The sequence below is a fragment of the Periplaneta americana genome, chromosome 2 (genome assembly GCF_040183065.1).
Source record: "Periplaneta americana isolate PAMFEO1 chromosome 2, P.americana_PAMFEO1_priV1, whole genome shotgun sequence".
NCBI classification, from domain to species: Eukaryota; Metazoa; Arthropoda; class Insecta; order Blattodea; family Blattidae; genus Periplaneta; species Periplaneta americana.
In genome coordinates this window covers 55,041,410-55,061,569 of record NC_091118.1, presented here as the reverse complement: position 1 = coordinate 55,061,569, position 20,160 = coordinate 55,041,410, and the positions used below count along the sequence as shown (strand labels likewise).

Sequence of the window (20,160 nt, the reverse complement as noted above, 5' to 3'; positions counted from 1 at the left end):
AAGATTAATCCAGTCTCTATCATCATATCTCACTTCCCTCAAAGGTTTTTTAATATTATCCTCACATCTACGTCTCGCTCCCTCCCTCCGGCCTCCCAACTAACACCCTATATGCATATCTGGATTCGCCCATACGTGCTACATGCCCTGCCCATCTCAAAAGTCTGGATTTAATGTTCCTATTTATGTCAGGTGAAGAATATAGTACGATGCGTGCAGTTCTGCGTTGTGTAACTTTCACATTCTCCTCTGGCTTCATCCCTCTTGGCCCAAATATTTTCCTAAATACCTTATTCTCGGAAACCCTTAACCTCTGTTCCTTTCTCAAAATGAGAGTTCAAGTTTCACAACCATACAGAACAATCGGTAATATAATCTTTTTTTAAATCACACTAGATGACAAAAGCTCCTCAACCGAATAATAGCAGGCATTTCCCAAATTTATTCTGCATTTAATCTTCTATCGAGTGTCATTTCTAATTGTGAAAATTAAGGAAATTCATAAAAAATAAATTATTAATATATTAAAAGCTCTTCTCAGAATATCCCATATGTCCTTAAGAATTCTATTCTTTATACCATCCTTTTGTCTAAACATTCCTCGCCAATTCGCACCTCCAAGTACTCGAATTCTTCACATCCCTTATGTGATATTCGAACCTTAAAATCACAGTATCTTTTCTAAATTCCATATAACATATTATTTGACATAAATTTAATTTCAAGACAATAATATCATATTCAGCGAACAATTTTCTCAACAGTAATCTTACTAGAGGTTTTGATTTATCTAGAGAAAATCAAAACTCAAGTGGGATTTAATTGACTATTACACGATTAGAAGAAAGTATATAAAGATTAGAAGTACCGGCAACGAAGTACTCCAATACAATGAAATATTAATTGACTTACGAAAATACAAAACTGTCTTCAAATTTGTACCATCTCAACATTATAAATATTACGCCAGTAGATGGCAGTAGTGTGTTATGAACAGCTGTTTCCTTATCAGTTGTGCCAAATATGGAATCTTCATTGAACTCTGTGGACGGTTACTGGTCAAGAAGGCTTTGTTGATTCAATTTCATTTTTATTCAATTATCCCGATCCCAGTAATCAACGTCACTTGACAGATGATTTTCAATAAATCTTAGTATTAAACAATCTCTGATACGTGACTATCCATAATATGATATAGCAGAAGCTATAACATAACCTAAATAATATAAACGAGTGTTAGAAAAGTTTTAATTAGGGATGATGAAATAAACAAGAAACATTTTAATTAACGATGATGAAATAAAAAATAAACATGAATAATTTTAAAAGAAACAATTATTGAAAGTAGGTACAATTATCAAACTTAAATGTTTTAGTGGTTGGTGGTTCAGTTGATGTTATATTGGACGTGTCCGTAAAAGAAGTGAACTCGTGATGTACATGGTGTATCCCTCAACTTATTCAGGATTTCCGAATGGTGCTCTTCATATATGACCAGTGACCTTTATTAATTCTTGTTCTTGAATGCCAATGCAAGTCATATTTGAAAGTGCTGTGCATCAACTGGAGTGGTTTGTAATTTTCTATTTTTTGACGTCCAGATCAGTGCAGTTTGAAATGTTGGAAAACAAAGAAACGAATGCTAGGGACGCGATAAAATTAAACAAAAATGCTAGGGACGCGATAAAATTGTGTGATAACCGCCATGATTGGTTGAAAGACGTCCTTTCGTATCGTTTTATTGGTCAAAAGTAGTGTGACGTAGTAAAAGTGTAATAGTCAATGTAAATTTCATATCTTATTACTCTTGCACAATTTATCACCTAATCGTGTTTATAAAGCAGTGTGTATAATATATCCGATAGTGTAATAATAATGACTGTTATACTTTTATTACGTCATACTACTTTTGACCAATAAAACGGTACGAAAGGACGTGTTTCTACCGATCGTGGCTATTTATCGCTACAATTTTATCACTTCCCTAACATTTGTTTGTTCTTATCATTTCCCTACAATTTGTTTCTTTGTTTGCCAACATTTAAAACTGCAAATTCTTTACGGTACTGTAAAACATGCTTTGCGATCGTCACTTGTTTCCCGCACAAATAGATCATTGAAAACGTAGGCTCCGTTCAAACGTTTTGGTGAAGCTAATATTAGTGAAATAGAATTTTGGTAAGACAAATAATAATAATTTCTATAATACCTATTTTATTGTATTAGAGTACTTCATAACTTCTAAAATTTATATACTTTCTTCAATTTTTATCACCTCCCTATGATTTGTTTCTTTGTTTGGCAACATTTCAAACTATAAATTCTTTACGGTACTATAAAACATGCTTTCCGATCGTCATTTGTTTACCTCATAGTCAATTGAAAATGGCGACTCCGCTCAAACGTTTTGGTGAAGCTATTATAACATTAGTGAAATAGAATTTTAGTAAGTCAGTTAATATTTTATTGTATTATAGTACTTTATTTCTTCTAATCTTTATATAATTTCTTCTAATCGTGTAATAGTCAATTAAATCCCACTCGAGTTTTGATTTTCTGTTGATGAATCAAAACCTGTAGTGAGATTATTGTTGATAATAATAATTGGTCTAATAGTAATTACTAACTCATATTTATTATTATTATTATTATTATTATTATTATTATTATTAATGTAAAATTCTAAAGTATAAAAATATAGAAATAGTTATATTCATACTTCTTATAGGCATATAAATATAATTAAACTTAAGGGAAAAATATAGCACAAACATAAAAATGAATGATTTAGCATCATAAACGTAGTTTAAAGCCAGTCGATAGCCCGTAAGAAATTTCAGTATACTAATTAGATCATAAAACGCCCTTCAGCTGTTTAATTGTCGTGCAGATGAGTCGTTTCCATGGCAACGAAAGCTGTCGGGAGAGGCTTTTGTTTTCGTTTTAGCTACCTCAAGCACATGATCGCATTATAGGGTTGAGTTGCGCGTTTTGATAGTGTTTTGTCTGCTCTAAATAAGCTGTTACGTGCGAGATTTGTTTTGTAATTGGGTTTATGAGTAACGTATAATTTTATATTCGAATAAATCCACCGGCCATTATTCCCAAAATCCCCAGAAAGCGTCGTAATGAACAGGATGCAAATTACCATAAAAACATCCCCGCAAATTAATTAAACATCACAGAATGTTTTTAGTTTATTACGGCGGTTCACACAGTGGAAAAATGGAACTTCGCACAGGCATGCAACTCTCTAAAGACCGGCGCTTTCATTAAACGACATCAAATATTTTTAATTGGTCACCAATAATGAGATAGCTAAATTGGATTGCCTAGTTGAAAAGCGCGACAAAATTCACGAAGTGGTGGAATAAATCCTGATCTAAAGGTTCACAAGATGTTAAACACAAAGTGCAAAAAAGTTTGAATACTTTTATAACTTCATTACCTGAAGTAGGCCTACTATATATAGAATGAATGGCAAAATATAAATTTCTAGTTATTCAACGAATTGTGAGGCTTTTGCAATTTTGCACAATGACATACTTATAAAAACACATTTAACTAGAGTCTGGATTTATGTGCACTAAAAGTTCAGAATGACACCGAGTGTAGTTGAGTGGATGTGGTATCAGTCAAGAGGGGTTTTGATCCTGGTTCACAAGACTCCGAAATGTAACTATAGAGATCTTTGTCACAAGGACTATACAATGCATCTTACAAACCGCGCACTGATTTGTAAGTGGCGGTTTGGAGGATAAGACCGTTAACTGTACCAAATAAAAATACTGAACGAAAATGACATCTAAAAGAGGAGCATGGCTTTTATGTTTATAAACTATAATGACTAACAATATTACTTACTTACTGGCTTTTAAGGAACCCGGAGGTTCATTGCCGCCCTCACATAAGCCCGCCATTGGTCCCTATCCTGAGCAACATTAATCCAGTCTCTATCATCATATCTCACCTCCCTCAAATCCATCTTAATATTATCTTCCCATCTACGTCTCGGCCTCCCTAAAGGTCTTTTTCCCTCCGGCCTCCCAACTAACACTCTATATGCATTTCTGGATTCGCCCATACGTGCTACATGCCCTGCCCATCTCAAACGTCTGGATTTAATGTTCCTAATTATGTCAGGTGAAGAATACAATGCGTGCAGTTATTAGTGCATATAAATCTGAGCTCTATATACAGGGTCTTTCTGGGCTGTTGTTACAAACTTTCAGGTTTGATGGGGAAGGGCACATGTATCGTCCGGAAATGACTGAGTCGAAAATTATAAGCGAAAATAGTTGTGTGGAAATGGAATTGTAATTTCGCACCACGTGCCCTCCTTCCCTTAACCTTTGGAACAGTCGTGGAAAGATGGTATGGGCCGGATATCTCCTACGTGGGTACTTGGCCCAATACAATCTGTGAGTTTGTCTACTGTTCCCATTGGCTCATCCGTATTCGAAAATCAGGTCTGCATATTCCGTTCTCGTGTACTCCTCCATTTCACTAAGACTGATCGACTGGACACTGCAACTTGTACACATACACTGCTGTCTACAGACGTGCATATCAGGACCGACCATGTCCGTTACACATTACGCTCTCTGCATTGCTTTAGTGTAGTTTCCTGTCCCCACCCCTCAGACAGCTCACTGAATGGAATACTGTAGATAGACAACGTAAAAAACGTCAGATGACTACAGTATGTGAAAGATGTACAGATAAATACATATAAATAAGGTGTACAGAGGAATAAAATTATTTCATTTCCACAGAACTATTTTTGCTTATAACATTCGACTCAGTCAATTCCAGACCAAGGTTCCTTATCTCAAATTGATACATGTGCCCTTCTCCATCATCCATGAAAGTTTGTGACACTAGCCCGGAAACACTCTGTATAACATTTCGTAGCTATGTTTTACCTCCCAGCCACTCACAAACATGAATCTCGCTATGAAGATACTCCCAATATATTTTGTCCTTTACTCATTGTTAGAGCCCGGATATCCATATAAATACTACATATTTTTGTATCAGCTTGACACACTTCTCAATCTTTGAAAATGTTAAATTTATGACATCGATTCCAAATAATCGTACTTTTTCTGTGTATCTTTGCATGTTTTGAACTTTTTGGGAGTAAATTCATGTTTAATGCATATTTTAAAGATTTTAGATTTAATAGCATACATTTAGAATTTTATATTACATACGTCCTTTTTTTTCTCGCTTTAGTGCATACATTATGTTGACTTGCATAATAGTGCCTTTTAGAATGTTGTTTTGTAGAGTCTGGTATTTCCACATTATTTTTCTATTGAGAAAAAAAATAAAAGAAAGCTATCAGTAATTTGGTATCGTGGCATCCTATCTCACTAGTCTTTTATCTTTCCACTAAACTCTCCTTTTGTTACACTAGAATTTCCTACCCTCAACTATCGCTTGTTACAAGACGGAATTCAAAATATTTAAAGAAAGGAAGGCAGAAGCAATATGCTTGTAAACTGCAATTTAATATACTTTTGTGTCGAATTGTGAAGTGTTGCTCTAGCTCCTGTTAGAACTGCTAGAAGAGATTTTGTGTCAATATGGATTGTGGGAAATAAATTTCTAAAGATTGACTGTGATGTAGTTTGTTGCGATTATTTTAATAAAGACTTATTTGTGTATTTTGGGGCTCGCGAGTGCATCGCAATTAAGGGTACAGTCAGGCACAGTGTTACGAATACATATAAAAATTATGAAAAAAAATGTAGTAATACTTTTGACAAAATCTACCACAAGATTTAAGATAGCCATACATAAATTTTACCACTGAATCTTGAAAGAATGCTCAATTGAATGGCTTATAGGTCACTTAATTTAGATTACTAATTTGTCCTTAAAATTTTTTAGTTTTTGCAACAAATCGAAAATATACTTAAACATAAGATCACAAAGGTACATATTCTTGGTAAACTAATGATGTCATTGGTGCCAAATTTTAACCAGATCTTACATATTGTATCTCGTTTTAACCGTGACAACGCTTTTTAGTTCTTTTTGGCATTCTGATTATTATTGTATTGTGTTTTTGTTTTGTGAAGAATTTTAGATAAGGGCGCAAATAGCCATAGTAGCTCACTAAATAAACTAACTAACTAACTAACTAAATAACTAACTAACTAACTAACTAACTAACTAACTAACTAACTAACTAATTGCCTTGTGATAATGAAACTCAGTTCTTGTTTTTATAACTTGGAAATTAAGTTAGGTTAATTATCTTATACATGCTATGAAAATTATTTTCTTCCAAACTTTAATGATATACAATATAAGAAAACTGAAAGATATTTCTCAAATTAAGTAAAAAGTGAGATCTGATAAAAATTTAGAGCCAATGAGATTATTAGTTTACCAGTAACTTGTACCTATGTAATCCTATGTTTTATTTTATTTTCGATTTGTTTAAACAAATAAATTATTTAGGACATATGAATTAGATTATTCATTCAGTGAAATATTCAATTCAGCTCTTTTTTTTTTTCCAGATTCAGTGATAAAATTTATGTATGGCTGTCATAAATCTTGTGTTAGATATTGTCAAAAGTGCCAGTGCATGTTTTGTCATAATTTTTGTATGCGTTCATAGCCCGCTGCAATTAAGGCGTAGTGCTGCAAAATCAGAACGTCACGGGTTCGTCGACTTATAATTCAACTTTGTTTCGTTCCAAATTTATGCACCTAACATTTTACTATGTACTGATCATTGTAGATCTGGTTGAGTGTAAGAGAAGGCCGTAAGGCTTTAACTTTGGCAAGTAAAATAAAATATTATTATTATTATTATTATTATTATTATTATTAATACTATTACTATTATTATTATCATTATTATTATCATCATCATCGTCACTTTTCATGGCATTGAAAGATCATTTTCTGTGTTCAAGAATGTGCTTCTGAAAAAGACCTTGAGCTTAAGTGAAGAAAATTTTGAGAAATTAGTTGTAGTACGTTGTTTCGAAATAAAAAGAATGTAACATGATGTAGAAATCAATATTGACAGTGCATATTGTTGCTGGTTTTTTCGCTTCATTGCGCATTTTTGTCATATGGTAGTGCATGAATGCAAGCATGTTTTAAGATTTGGTAGTGCATGGAAATTGGGGCTCTTCTAATTATTATTTTTGTGTTCAGGTGATGGCGGGAGTTCGTCTAACCCTGCAGAATACGAATATAAGACAGAAGAGGATGGATATCTGTGTGTGTAAGTAAGTAATGTGACTTTATGGAAAAATTGAATGATAGTATACAACGTGTCCCAGAAACGCCTCGCTGTCCATTTCTTCAAGTTATACTGTAGTATACCCGCATGGTTCACGTGTCATGTTGGATGTATTTTGAAGGAATATCAGCTGTGATGAAAGTCACATTTAATTAGGTTTTAATTTGCTTGAAGTATTAAAATACGTTAAACCAATATGTTTACCCGTTTCTCGTGGCGTGAGTTCGGTTGTTATTTGAATAATGTGGACCGGATTTCAGGGACATTCTATATAGTAATATACGGGTATTATTCAAATTGTAGGAAACATGCCAATCGATATGGGGTCGTTAGACAGGAATAGTAATATGCGTTACAAGAGCGGTATGTTGAGCTTTTTTAATTTCCGAGAACATGAAAACAAACATACCGCTCGTGTATCATACATTATTTTGTGCGAAGATCGTTTATTACATACCTGAAAGAGGAATTTCTAATTAGTTGCAATGAAATCTCCATCTTGGTTTCTGTTCAATGACGGCAACTTTTAAAAACTAAAATATCTATCTTCAACATTGTTGCTATAAAATGTTTTCTGTGTTTACTATATTCCAGCAGGCCGTGATATACGTCTGTCTTTTTTTTCCCCCAGTTTATAAATGCGAACTTAAAACAAACGGTAAGGTTATGTAATGATTTATTTTTCATTTTAATATTTTAACAATATTATTTATATAACATATTGCAGTAATAACATCGGCATCTGGAATCTTGTTGATTTTTTCACGGCTTCCTTAATGTTACTTGCATTACAAATGCAGTAACTTTTGTGGTGTTGTAGAGTTTACTTAATTTTTGCAAATATTTAAAAACAATAATTAACAGTGCAATTTAGGTGAAATTGCAGTGGTAAGTTTCCAATTTATAATTATTACTACGTTAAACGTCTCTAAAAATAATATGTTAAAAGCCTAAAGCAGTAAAATGAATATGGCGCTTAAGCGGTAAGAAGAGGGAAATTGTTGTGTGTGTTACGTTGGGAATACTGAATGTGGTATTTCACACTTACCGCGTATTGGTTTTGTGCGGAAAGCAAGCAAATACGCACGATCTCGCACAAAGATTATTTTATTTTCACTGAAACTAGTATGTCGCTTGTTTCACTATTGTTGCTATGGGGAATAAAATAAACCAGCTATTGCTGTGGACGTTAAGGTCTGTTTTATTAATTTGCACCCAGAAATGTGAATTGGCCTAGTTCAGTGTTGTTATGAATACTTTAGATTATTCTAACGCACTGATACGATTTAGAACACTAAATACGTTGAGGTATCCTGCAGTTTGTTGTGATTGTAGAAGCTTGTAAAATATTTGAAGGTATTCTCCAAGATTTTCTTCAAAATACTGTTAATTTTCTAGAAAAAAGGATAATAACAGTCGAGGTGAAAAACGGCAATCATCTGAATATTTTTAATTTGTTTTATGCATAAATAAACCCCATTCCTTATGAATAAGACTCTATTATTATTTTTCTATAATGTTATTTCTTAACAAAGTTAGAGGATTTTGAAATATTTCTTGACATTCGAATAACTCTATAAAGTACGAATTATTTCCAAAGTATGTACCTACTGAAGGAATTAATAGATAAAATTATGATATTAATGTACTAAATAAGCGGTTTTTGTTTAAAATAGAATCAATATAATAAATGTCTTGAAATTAATTTTTATACCACCGACTCATACTCCAAAATTTTAAGACATCTTGTCGCCATCCCGGCTGCAGCGAGACTGAAACACTTGGCCATGTACTGGGGTTCTGTTAGAAGGGAGAGCTATTGCGTAAGAACAGACACCATCGTGCCCGTACAGCAATTGCCAACCTGTTAGGAAACAGAGGATGGGAAGTACTTGAGATTCATTGTGTGTCTGAAGTCGATTCTCATAGAAGAGTCGATATAATTGTCATCAATAGAAGAACCCAGAAAGCGATGGTCTTAGACCCTACGATTTCCTTTGAACGAGACACAAATCAAGCAGATAAATGATGACAAGCGAGCTAAATATTTACCTTGTCTTCCATACCTCAGTGAAAAATATGGCATTTCGCTTTACAACTGGGATGTTACAGGCTTACTATTTGGAGCGAGGGGTTGTTTACCAAAATTTACATGTGATATCCTTAAATCCTTTAAAATTCCCTTTTATGAGGTTCAGAAGACTGTAATGAAAATTCTGAAGGCCTCTCTTCAAATTCTACACTATCATCTATATGTTAACACGTAAATTTTTGTTTTGCACATATCGAATCATTATTTTGCTTGTTTCATTGCCCTTTATCTTTTATGTTTTTAATTCCGGATCCCAGTGGTCAACCTCACTTGAGGACGAATGATTTGAAATAAATCTTAGTAGCAATGCAAAAAAAGGGAAATTTTTGGTAATGTAAAGAAATCAGATTCCTATCAAAATGAGGAAATATTATTAAATTATTAATTATTAAAATAGATATCAAGTGACATATTGTCTATAAAACGTGCTGATGTATCAAGTAGGGTTGTTGATTGGTGTAGTGCGAATAACCTTATGATTAATTCTAACAAAACTGTTAAATTAAACTTTGGTATTAATCGTCTTACTACTGTTAGTAATACTGCTGTTAGGTTTCTGGGCATCTTTCTTGAGCCTAGAATGGGATGGAAAACTCATGTTGACTATGTTGCTAAGAAATTAAGTAAAGGCCTATATATGTTAAGGTTGTTAAGGAATAATTTACCTAACAAGGTATTGTTTACAATATTTCATAGCCATATACAGTCATTTAAATTATGGTATTATTCTTTGGGGTCACCATACTTCTGCTCAAGCTCTTTTCATATTACAAAAGAAAGCTTTAAGATTAATTTATGGAGTACCAAATACGACTCATCGTAAATCTCTTTTTATAAGGTCACAAATCTTGACATTGCTGTCTATGTATGTATTGGCCTGTCTCCTTTACATTCGGAATAACATTAATAATTACATAGCATGTACTTCTGTTCATAAATATTCTACAAGAAATAATACAAATTTATATATTGTCAAATGTAAATACAGTATTACTCAAAATAGTTTTCTATTCTTTGCTTTTAAATTATTTAATAGTCTACCTATTGATATAAGGAATCTTCCATTCCGAATTTTTAGGACACGAATTAGGACTATATTATTGGCAAATCCATTGTATGATGTCGATGAGTTTTTTAATATTCATGTATCTTAATTTGTATCCATTGTATGATATCATGTATTTTTAATGTATATGACGATGCCATATATGTTCCACATGTTTTTGCTAAATAAACTATCTATCTATCTATCTATCTATCTATCTATCTATCTATCTATCTATCTATCTATCTATCTATCTATCTATCTATCTATCTATCTATCTATCTATCTATCTATCTATCTATCTATCTATCTATCTATCTATCTATCTATCTATCTATCTATCTATCTATCTATCTATCTATCTATCTATCTATCTATCTATCTATCTATCTATCTATCTATCTATCTATCTATCTATCTATCTATCTATCTATCTATCTATCTATCTATCTATCTATCTATCTATCTATCTATCTATCTATCTATCTATCTATCTATCTATCTATCTATCTATCTATCTATCTATCTATCTATCTATCTATCTATCTATCTATCTATCTATCTATCTATCTATCTATCTATCTATCTATCTATCTATCTATCTAGCTATCTATCTATCTATCTATCTATCTATCTATCTATCTATCTATCTATCTATCTATCTATCTATCTATCTATCTATCTATCTATCTATCTATCTATCTATCTATCTATCTATCTATCTATCTATCTATCTATCTATCTATCTATCTATCTATCTATCTATCTATCTATCTATCTATCTATCTATCTATCTATCTATCTATCTATCTATCTATCTATCTATCTATCTATCTATCTATCTATCTATCTATCTATCTATCTATCTATCTATCTATCTATCTATCTATCTATCTATCTATCTATCTATCTATCTATCTATCTATCTATCTATCTATCTATCTATCTATCTATCTATCTATCTATCTATCTATCTATCTATCTATCTATCTATCTATCTATCTATCTATCTATCTATCTATCTATCTATCTATCTATCTATCTATCTATCTATCTATCTATCTATCTATCTATCTATCTATCTATCTATCTATCTATCTATCTATCTATCTATCTATCTATCTATCTATCTATCTATCTATCTATCTATCTATCTATCTATCTATCTATCTATCTATCTATCTATCTATCTATCTATCTATCAATTATCAGATGTTTGAACATACTGTTCTTCGTCAGATAGCTTAAATAGATAATTGTATTGTTATTGTAACGATTTTTTTTTGCTTTACTTATTTGCTTTTAATCTCTTGCAACGAAGTTCCTATTGGTAGGATTTTCAAGAAAAAGTGACTTTTCTTACGTAAAAATCATGTTAGAAATTTTGAGATCCACAAAATATTAATAAAGGTACAAAATATTTGTTTTGACTTTTTTTTTAGTTTTGAATGATTGTGCAATAATCCTGTTGTAATGGAGTTCAAACAACCTGTGTAGAGAACCATGATTATCATTTCAGCTGAGGGAATTTCTTGATATCTCATACCTAGACTGCACCTTTATTCCATTCTCGTGTGACCTCATTTCTTATCTCTCTTATACTTGAGACCGGCGAAAGGACACTGATGAACTCCAACTATATTCGTAGTAATAATGGATAAGTTAATGAAATTTTGCTGAGATGGTAACCATTTTCTTATGTAAAAAGACACCGCTATAGTTTTCAGGATCGCACAAAAATTAGCCTTTTAAATCTTAAACGAATCGGACAATTATATATTGCGTGTTATTTATAAAATACCAGTACGTTGTTATTCTTCAGTTTCTGTAACATTAGACTCAATTAAAATAATTTATAGAATAATTTTAAATTTGTTATATTGTAGGCCCTACTTTTTTAAGGAACAAAATTATTTCAACTGTAGTTAACTGAAACGCCATCAGCTTCCATGCGTATCATGACATCGATTGCTTTACATGGGCCCTGCCCATTCTTTACCATAGGCTGAATTCACTACAGTGGTCGGGACGCGAACCTGAGATTTGAGGCACAATATGCCGGCCGCACATATCTTGTGCGCCTTAAACCGCTCGATTAGGCTTGGCTAAACAATTTAAAACTATTTCACCAATTATGTTGGTGTACGAATTCCTGGTTAAGAGTTAGAAATTTGCATGCAATAGTGATACAAGCCTTCTGGCTTTTGAAGTTAATGAAGTCACAAAAACTTAATTTTACCTCTTAAAATTGAATAATTATTTAGGCTACTTTTGTATGAAATAATTCTCTTGCACTAAAGTCCAAACACCCTGTGTATAAAAACAGGAGAAGCATTTAACCTGAAGTAGATGTCCGTAAGTTCTCATATAGCCTATAGACTACAGCGTCATTCTATTCACTTGTGACATTTATGTATTCTCTACTTGAAACCATCGAAAGGACACTGATGAACTCATAATAATAGGGGAAACTCGGCTAATTACGCAGTATGGGTAATTCCGCAGTAGTGAATATATGATTTTACTGCGGCTTTACAATAGCGTGAACGTAAGTTTTGAGAGGCTGTCAACAGGAGGCTTGTCCTCTGAAGTGCCATAGAAAAAAATCAAGGATATTGGTCGACACCTCTGTCGGCAATACAGTGAAACATCGAAAGTTGGCTGTTTTTTCGTGTTTTGCTACATAGCTATGAAGAAAGTGAGCATTGTTACATATAAATTGTTCCTTTTATGTTACTTTCATAATGTATTTCATAATAATTCACGAATGCGGAATTAGCCAAGTCCTATTACGGATTTATACGCACTGTTGCGGAATTACCCGAGTTGTACTTTTTCAACTGCAATGTAGGCTATGTACAGCTAAATATATTTGCATTTTAATAGGTCTCTTTATCTCATTTGGTAACGAAAGGTTTCGTCCATGTCTACCTACATACCTTGATAATATTTTTCAATATACATTTTGATAAAACTATGATAGATTTACTTCTTAATATTGCGGAATTAGCCGAGTCTCCCCTACGTATTGAATAAGTCAAAAACATTTTACAAAAGTGGAAGACAATTTCTTATGACGTAAAAAAACAGCATCAGTGTTTTCACGGTCGCACAAAAATTAATGATGATAAAAGAAGCTTTATTTTACCTCTTATATTCGAACGGTTATTTAAATTTTGTGTGAAATGATTAAATTTTGTGTGAAATGATTCTCCTGCACTAAAGTTTGAACATCCTCTCTATAAACACACGAGAAGTATTTAACCTGAAGTCGAAAGGACACTGATGAACTCGTAATAATACATATTGAATAAGTCAATAAAATTTTTCGAAGGTGGAACAAAATTTATTATGACGTAAAAAACATCTTCAGTGTTTTCACGGTCGCACAAAAATTAATGATGATAAAAGAAACTTAATTTTACCTCTTATATTTGAACGGTTATTTAAATTTTGTGTGAAATGATTCTACTGCACTAAAGTTTGAACATCATGTGTATTAACACACAAGAAACATTTAACCAGAAGTCGAAAGGACACTGATGAACTCGTAATAATACGTATTGAACAAGTCAATAAAATTTTGCGAAGGTGGAACACAATTTCAGATGACGAAAAAAACAGCATCAGTGTTTTGATTCTCACACAAAAGTTAATGATGATAAAAGAAACTTAATTTTACCTCTTATATTTGAACGGTTATTTAAATTTTGTGTGAAATGATTCTTCTGCACTAAAGTTTGAACACCCTGTGTATAAAAACACGAGAAACATTTAACCTGAAGTCGAAAGGACACTGATGAACTCGTAATAATACATATTGAATAAGTCAATAAAAGTTTGCGAAGGTGGAACAAAATTTCTTATGACATAAAAACAAAATTAATGATGATAAAAGAAACTTAATTTTACCTCTTATATTTGAACGGTTATTTAAATTTTGTGTGAAATGATTCTTCTGCACTAAAGTTTGAACACCCTGTGTATGAAAACACGAGAAACATTTAACCTGAAGTCGAAAGGACACTGATGAACTCGTAATAATACATATTGAATAAGTCAATAAAAGTTTGCGAAGGTGGAACAAAATTTCTTATGACGTAAAACAAAATTAATGATGATAAAAGAAACTTGATTTTACCTCTTATATTTGAATGGTTATTAAATTTTGTGTGAAATGATTCTCCTGCACTAAAGTTTGAACACCCTGTGTATGAAAACACGAGAAGCATTTAACCTGAAGTAGGTATCATAAGTCCTAGGTGTCTCATATCTAGACTGCAGCGTCATTCCATCCACGTGTGACCTCATTCTTGATGTCCCTTATGCTTGAAATATTGAAGGGTTTTATTGAGAAGGGAAGGAAGTTGTGGGCATCCGTCAGGTGGAAATCATTCCACTCATAGATATTGACCACGCGCATCGTTCTCAAGAACAACGAACGGCAGGGGGGTGGCTACGCTTCGGAACGTAACTTGAGGGATAGACAGAGAGAGAGAGAGAGAGAGAGAGAGAGAGAGAGAGAGAGAGAGAGTAGCTGCTCTGAAGATTTTCCACCTTTGCCCACAAAGGCGTGATACTTCATCGTATTATTGGTTTTCGGCATCAGTTAGTCCGAGTACAACACTACTAGAAAGTTGTGACGTGAAAGCATATGACGTCAAATATAAATTAAAGCTTTTGTGGAAATTATATTATTTATAATTATTTTCTATAGCTTAAGTAAATCCCGAAAAGACAAAGTATATGATTATGTCTCGTGACCAGAATATTGTACGAAATGGAAATATAAAAATTGGAAATTTGTCTTTTGAAGAGGTGGAGAAGTTCACATATCTGGGAGTAACAGTAACAAATATAAATGACACTCGGGAGGAAATTAAACACAGAATAAATATGGGAAATGCCTGTTATTATTCGGTTGAGAATCATCCAGTCTGCTGTCGAAAAATCTGAAAGTTAGAATTTATAAAACAGTTATATTACCGGTTGTTCTTTATGGCTGTGAAACTTGGACTCTCACTTTGAGAGAGGAACATAGGTTAAGGGTGTTTGAGAATAAGGTGCTTAGGAAAATATTTGGGGCTAAGAGGGATGAAGTTATAGGAGAATGGAGAAAGTTACACAACAGAGAACTGCACGCATTGTATTCTTCACCTGACATAATTAAGAACATTAAATCCAGACGTTTGAGATGGGCAGGGCATGTAGCATGTATAGTCGAATCCAGAAATACATATAGAGTGTTAGTTGGGAGACCGGAGTGAAAAAGACCTTTAGGGAGGCCGAGACGTAGACGGGAAGATAATATTAAAATGGATTTGAGGGAGGTGGGATATGATGATAGAGAATGGATTAATCTTGCTCAAGACAGGGACCAATGGCGGGCTTACGTGAGAGCGGCAATGAACCTCCGGGTTCCTGAAAAGTAAGTAAGTAAGTAATTAAGCTATAATACATTAAGGGGAGTCTGTACTTACATATCTTACAATGTTAAATTCCTCAATTCTGGGTACATTTATGTCAGAAGTTATAATAGATACAAATGTAGAAAAAATAGGGACATACCTTTATGTATACAACTGATTAAATAAATTTAAAATTCCACTGAGCGGTTGACAAAGAAAGAAAAATCATGATAAAATTTTTTTCAATTAAGAATGACTGCAAATTTTTTTTTAGTATTAGTATTTATTTATTTAACCTGATAGAGATAATGCCGTGAGGTCTTCTCTGCCCCTCTACCAGGGGATTACAACTGTAATATGAAGAATAACATTACAATTAATATTATATTTACAATTACAACTACAATAAAAACCATATGCTGAAGATAGAAATAATTTTTAACCTACTGCGTAAAATGCTATCACATTGATATTATATATTAATTTCAGCCTTCTGGGTACAATACTTTCTGAGAAAAAAAATAAGGAAATGCAGAAAAATGGTGTCAAATTTTCCATATTGCAATGTTAAATTCCTCAATTTTGGATGCACTTTTCACAAAAGTGATAAAAGATATAAATGTAGAAAAAATAGGACCTATGTAACACATTTTTATGTATAGACGGGCTAAATATATTTAAAATTGCACTGAGAGGTTGGTTTGAAAAAATGTTTCATTGATAACATTTTTTGCACTAAGAATTACTACAATATTTTTGCTGAAGATAAGACTAAAAGCTGATAATTAGAACAAATAAACTCATATTATCATTTTTTTTTGGTCAAGACACGATGTGCAGACGCCCCTTAACTTAGACTTTTACTCTGCTATGCATAGACATTTCGCTAGCCCTCGCTACGAGCGTGCTAAACTAGCCCTGGCTATCGAGTGATTACTGGTAGGCTATAGGATTCATATCATATCACATCGCTAACACTGGTTTATGAATACGAAAAATGTTAGTTCGCTGATCATCCACCGGAAGCCCGCGCTAAGAATGTCTATGAATATGGCCCTATAGCACTATATTTACAGTACTCCCTGGTTTTAGGAATATTAAATGTATTTCATGTTAAAATTGACACACACTAAGCCGTTGATGACATTCCAGTTACTAAATTCTCTCACCGTATCCATAACTGTGCGAAAGTACTGAAAATAGCCTATTAATTTTCTGTTAAATGTTTGATGATTTTCTTCTTATCATATGTTGCATAATAGTGTGTCCTGCAAAATGTCTTAGTCTCACTTCTTTAGCTTCAATTCTTCTTCATTAAATTGGTAAAAGTTTCGAAATCTCTGAACGATATGGAAGAAATCTTGGTAAAGTCGATATCGTGGGGAAAAAAATATTTAGAAAGATGCCAAGAAGTACAGTAGGGAAGGTAAGACCTGTCCTCTGATCTTATCATGTGCCGTGACTATTAGTGTCCTTCAATGTTCGAACATGAGAGAGACAACCAATACATTGCAAATTTCGTCTTATTTCATATGAGAAACTAACCGCAAGACCTGCGCTAACACGACAAGTCACTTTTGCAGAGCGAACATAGGCGAATATCGAACTTCCCCATACTCGACAAAATTGAACCGCCTGTAATGCACGACGCTAGTGGCTATATCACTAATGGTATAGGGGGGGGGAAGATAAATTTTAATCTGAGGTGAACTTCCATATCGGTAGATTCGTAAAATATTAACTATCATACAACAAATTCTCTTTCTGACAGCTCATTCTTTCTCCTCTCGCACAGCTCACATGCCAGGTCTCGCCTCTTTATCTGTACATCGGAAGATTTTAAAATCAGTTTAAATTACGGCCTTCAGATTTGGAATTTAGATGCATATTTTAGAAACAAACAATTAACATCAGTGGAAATGGGCTACCTTAGAAAAAGCGTCATAATTTCAAGATTGCGGCACTTTACAAACCAGTAAGCCAGGAGAAGAATGAATACTACAGATACCTTCCTTCAGAGTACTGATGACGAATGACTCCAATGATTTGGCCACCTGTTATGAACGGACAAGACAAAATAGCCAAAGCAACTACACCTATGGAAACGAACGGGCAAGAAGAGAAGGAGTGGGCCCAAAAGAAAGAGGCAAGAGGACATCTTCGGAGAACTGAAGAACAGGAATCGCGCAATTGAGGACATAACTAATAGCCGGATTTGGAAACTTAGCACAGGAAGGCGGCATTAGGTGTGTGTATGTATGTATGTATGTATGTATGTATGTATGTATGTATGTATGTATGTATGTATGTATGTATGTATGTATGTATGTAAGCCTACGTGTGTACAGTATGTAGGCCTGTATGCATGTACACCTGTATGCATGTACGGTATGTACTGTATGTATGTATATAGGCTATGTATGTATGTATGTATGTTTGCATGCATGCATGCATGCCTATGTAGGGTACGTGTACATTTATTTTTCTTTGTTTCATAGGTTTAATTCTTTCATTTGTTTACTCATTCCTTCATTACTACTTCTGCTTCTTTCGCTACAACACTTTCTTCCACTCTGTTCATTTTCATCTTGCTTAGTTTCTTTCTCATTTTTCTCAGTTTCTGTCTTTCGTAACTATTTTTGCGCCATATTACATTTTTTGTTTTATCCATATTTACTCTTATTCATATTGTCTTTCGTCTTCATTTTCTTTTCCTTCATTTCATCTCCTGTTTCCTTCCCTCCATCTTCCAATAGTTTTCTCTTTCAATCGACCGTCTTGCTTTTCTTTTCTTCTTTTGAGTCTTTACTCACATTTTCTTCTTTTCTGTGATATTTCTTCCTGTATTTCTTTCTCTGTCTAGATCTCTTAATTCATTCTCTATCTGACCACTTTCTTTCCTTTTTTCTTCCTTCCTTATTTGTTTGTTTCTTTCTTTCTTCCTTTTTCTGTCTTTCTTTCTACCTCGTTTCTTTCTTTCTTCGTCTTTTCTTTCTTTCTTCCATCCTCTTTTCTTTCTTTCTTCCTTATTTCTTTCTTCTTCTTTTCTTTCTTTCTTTTTCTTTCTTTCCTCTTTTATTTCTTTCTTCCTCTTTTCTTTCTTTCTTTCTTTTCTTTCTTTCCTCCTCTTTCTTTCTTTCTCTTTTCTTTCTTTCTTTTTCTCTTTCTTTCTTCCTCTTTTCTTTCTTTCTCCTTTCTTTCTGTCTTTCTTTCTCTTTTCTTCCTTTTTCTTTCTTTTTTCTTTCCTCTTTTCTTCCTTTCTTTCTTTTTTCTTTCTTTCTCTTTTCTTTCTTTCTTTTTCTTTCTTTCTTCTTTCCTCTTTCCTTTCGTTCTTTCTTTTTTCTTTCTTCCTCTTTTCTTTCTTTATTTCTTCCTCTTTTCTTTCTTCCTTTCTTTTTTCTTTCTTCCTTCCTTCCTTCCTTCCTTCCCTTGTCTTGATGTTTTCTCTTTCTTTCAGAAAATAATCATCCACAACATACCCACGTGGTAAAATATGAACGCTGTACACCCCTTGCACTCAAGTACTACAGCGACGCGGACTTGTTTTCGAGTAGCTAGGATGCTGCCAATACTTTTTGGGATGTGGCTCACTGTTACTTAATCTCTGTGAAATTTCAACGAGAGGGGGAGGAATGGGAGAAGAGAGGGTTTCAAGTAAGTGAAGAAATTTCATTATGCATGTCTTGAGGGATGTAGACAAGCTGTAAATCTGATAATGAAAACCCGGGAGCGCTTTCAACAACAACGCAGCCAATTAGGGCTCTAAAGAGATCCAGCGCCAATCTCCAAGAAGTGAGGAATATCCGTTCTTCGTCCGGGATGCGGCTACGGAAGGGCCTATTTTTATAACAACACACTTCAAAGTTCATTAACTTTTGCGCTAAAATTTAAACGCTCTGTATAAAACAAAATGAAAAATACGCAGAACTTTTTCTTTATATGAATTAGAACTTTCTGGGCCATATTTTCGAACGACACTCATGAACTAACTCTAGGTATTCACAAACATCGGGATTCTATTATCATGTGATCGTCATGTCGCAAGTTCATTGTATAAGAAAAACATTGAACACAAGTCCTATGGAATAGAACGAGATGCCGATAATATACAGGTACAGTAGACTATATCCTACCTTTTGTATCATCAACTATATTCTGTCTATTGTAGGTATTCTAACGGCGATTATGCTATTGGGAATAAAAAGAAGTAAAGACAAATGGAAGTTACGCAAGCGCGCGTCCTTAGAGTTCGAGGCGAGGGGAGAAAACTATGTCTGCCCCAAGCCGGTAGGACACTTATCTCACTCCGTGACTAGCAGTTCAACTGAATAATAATTTTTAA

At 33.4% G+C, this 20,160-nt stretch overlaps 1 long non-coding RNA gene across 1 annotated transcript in view; it reads left to right on the top strand.

Annotated features, from left to right (window-relative positions):
- The window catches only part of LOC138695266 (uncharacterized), a 302,483-nt gene extending 295,224 nt beyond the window's left edge, over nt 1-7,259 (top strand). The window contains exon 3 of the long non-coding RNA XR_011331107.1: nt 7,186-7,259. This is a non-coding gene — a long non-coding RNA (uncharacterized lncRNA). The remainder of the gene's footprint in view (nt 1-7,185) is intronic.
- The last annotated feature ends 12,901 nt before the right edge of the window (nt 7,260-20,160 follow it).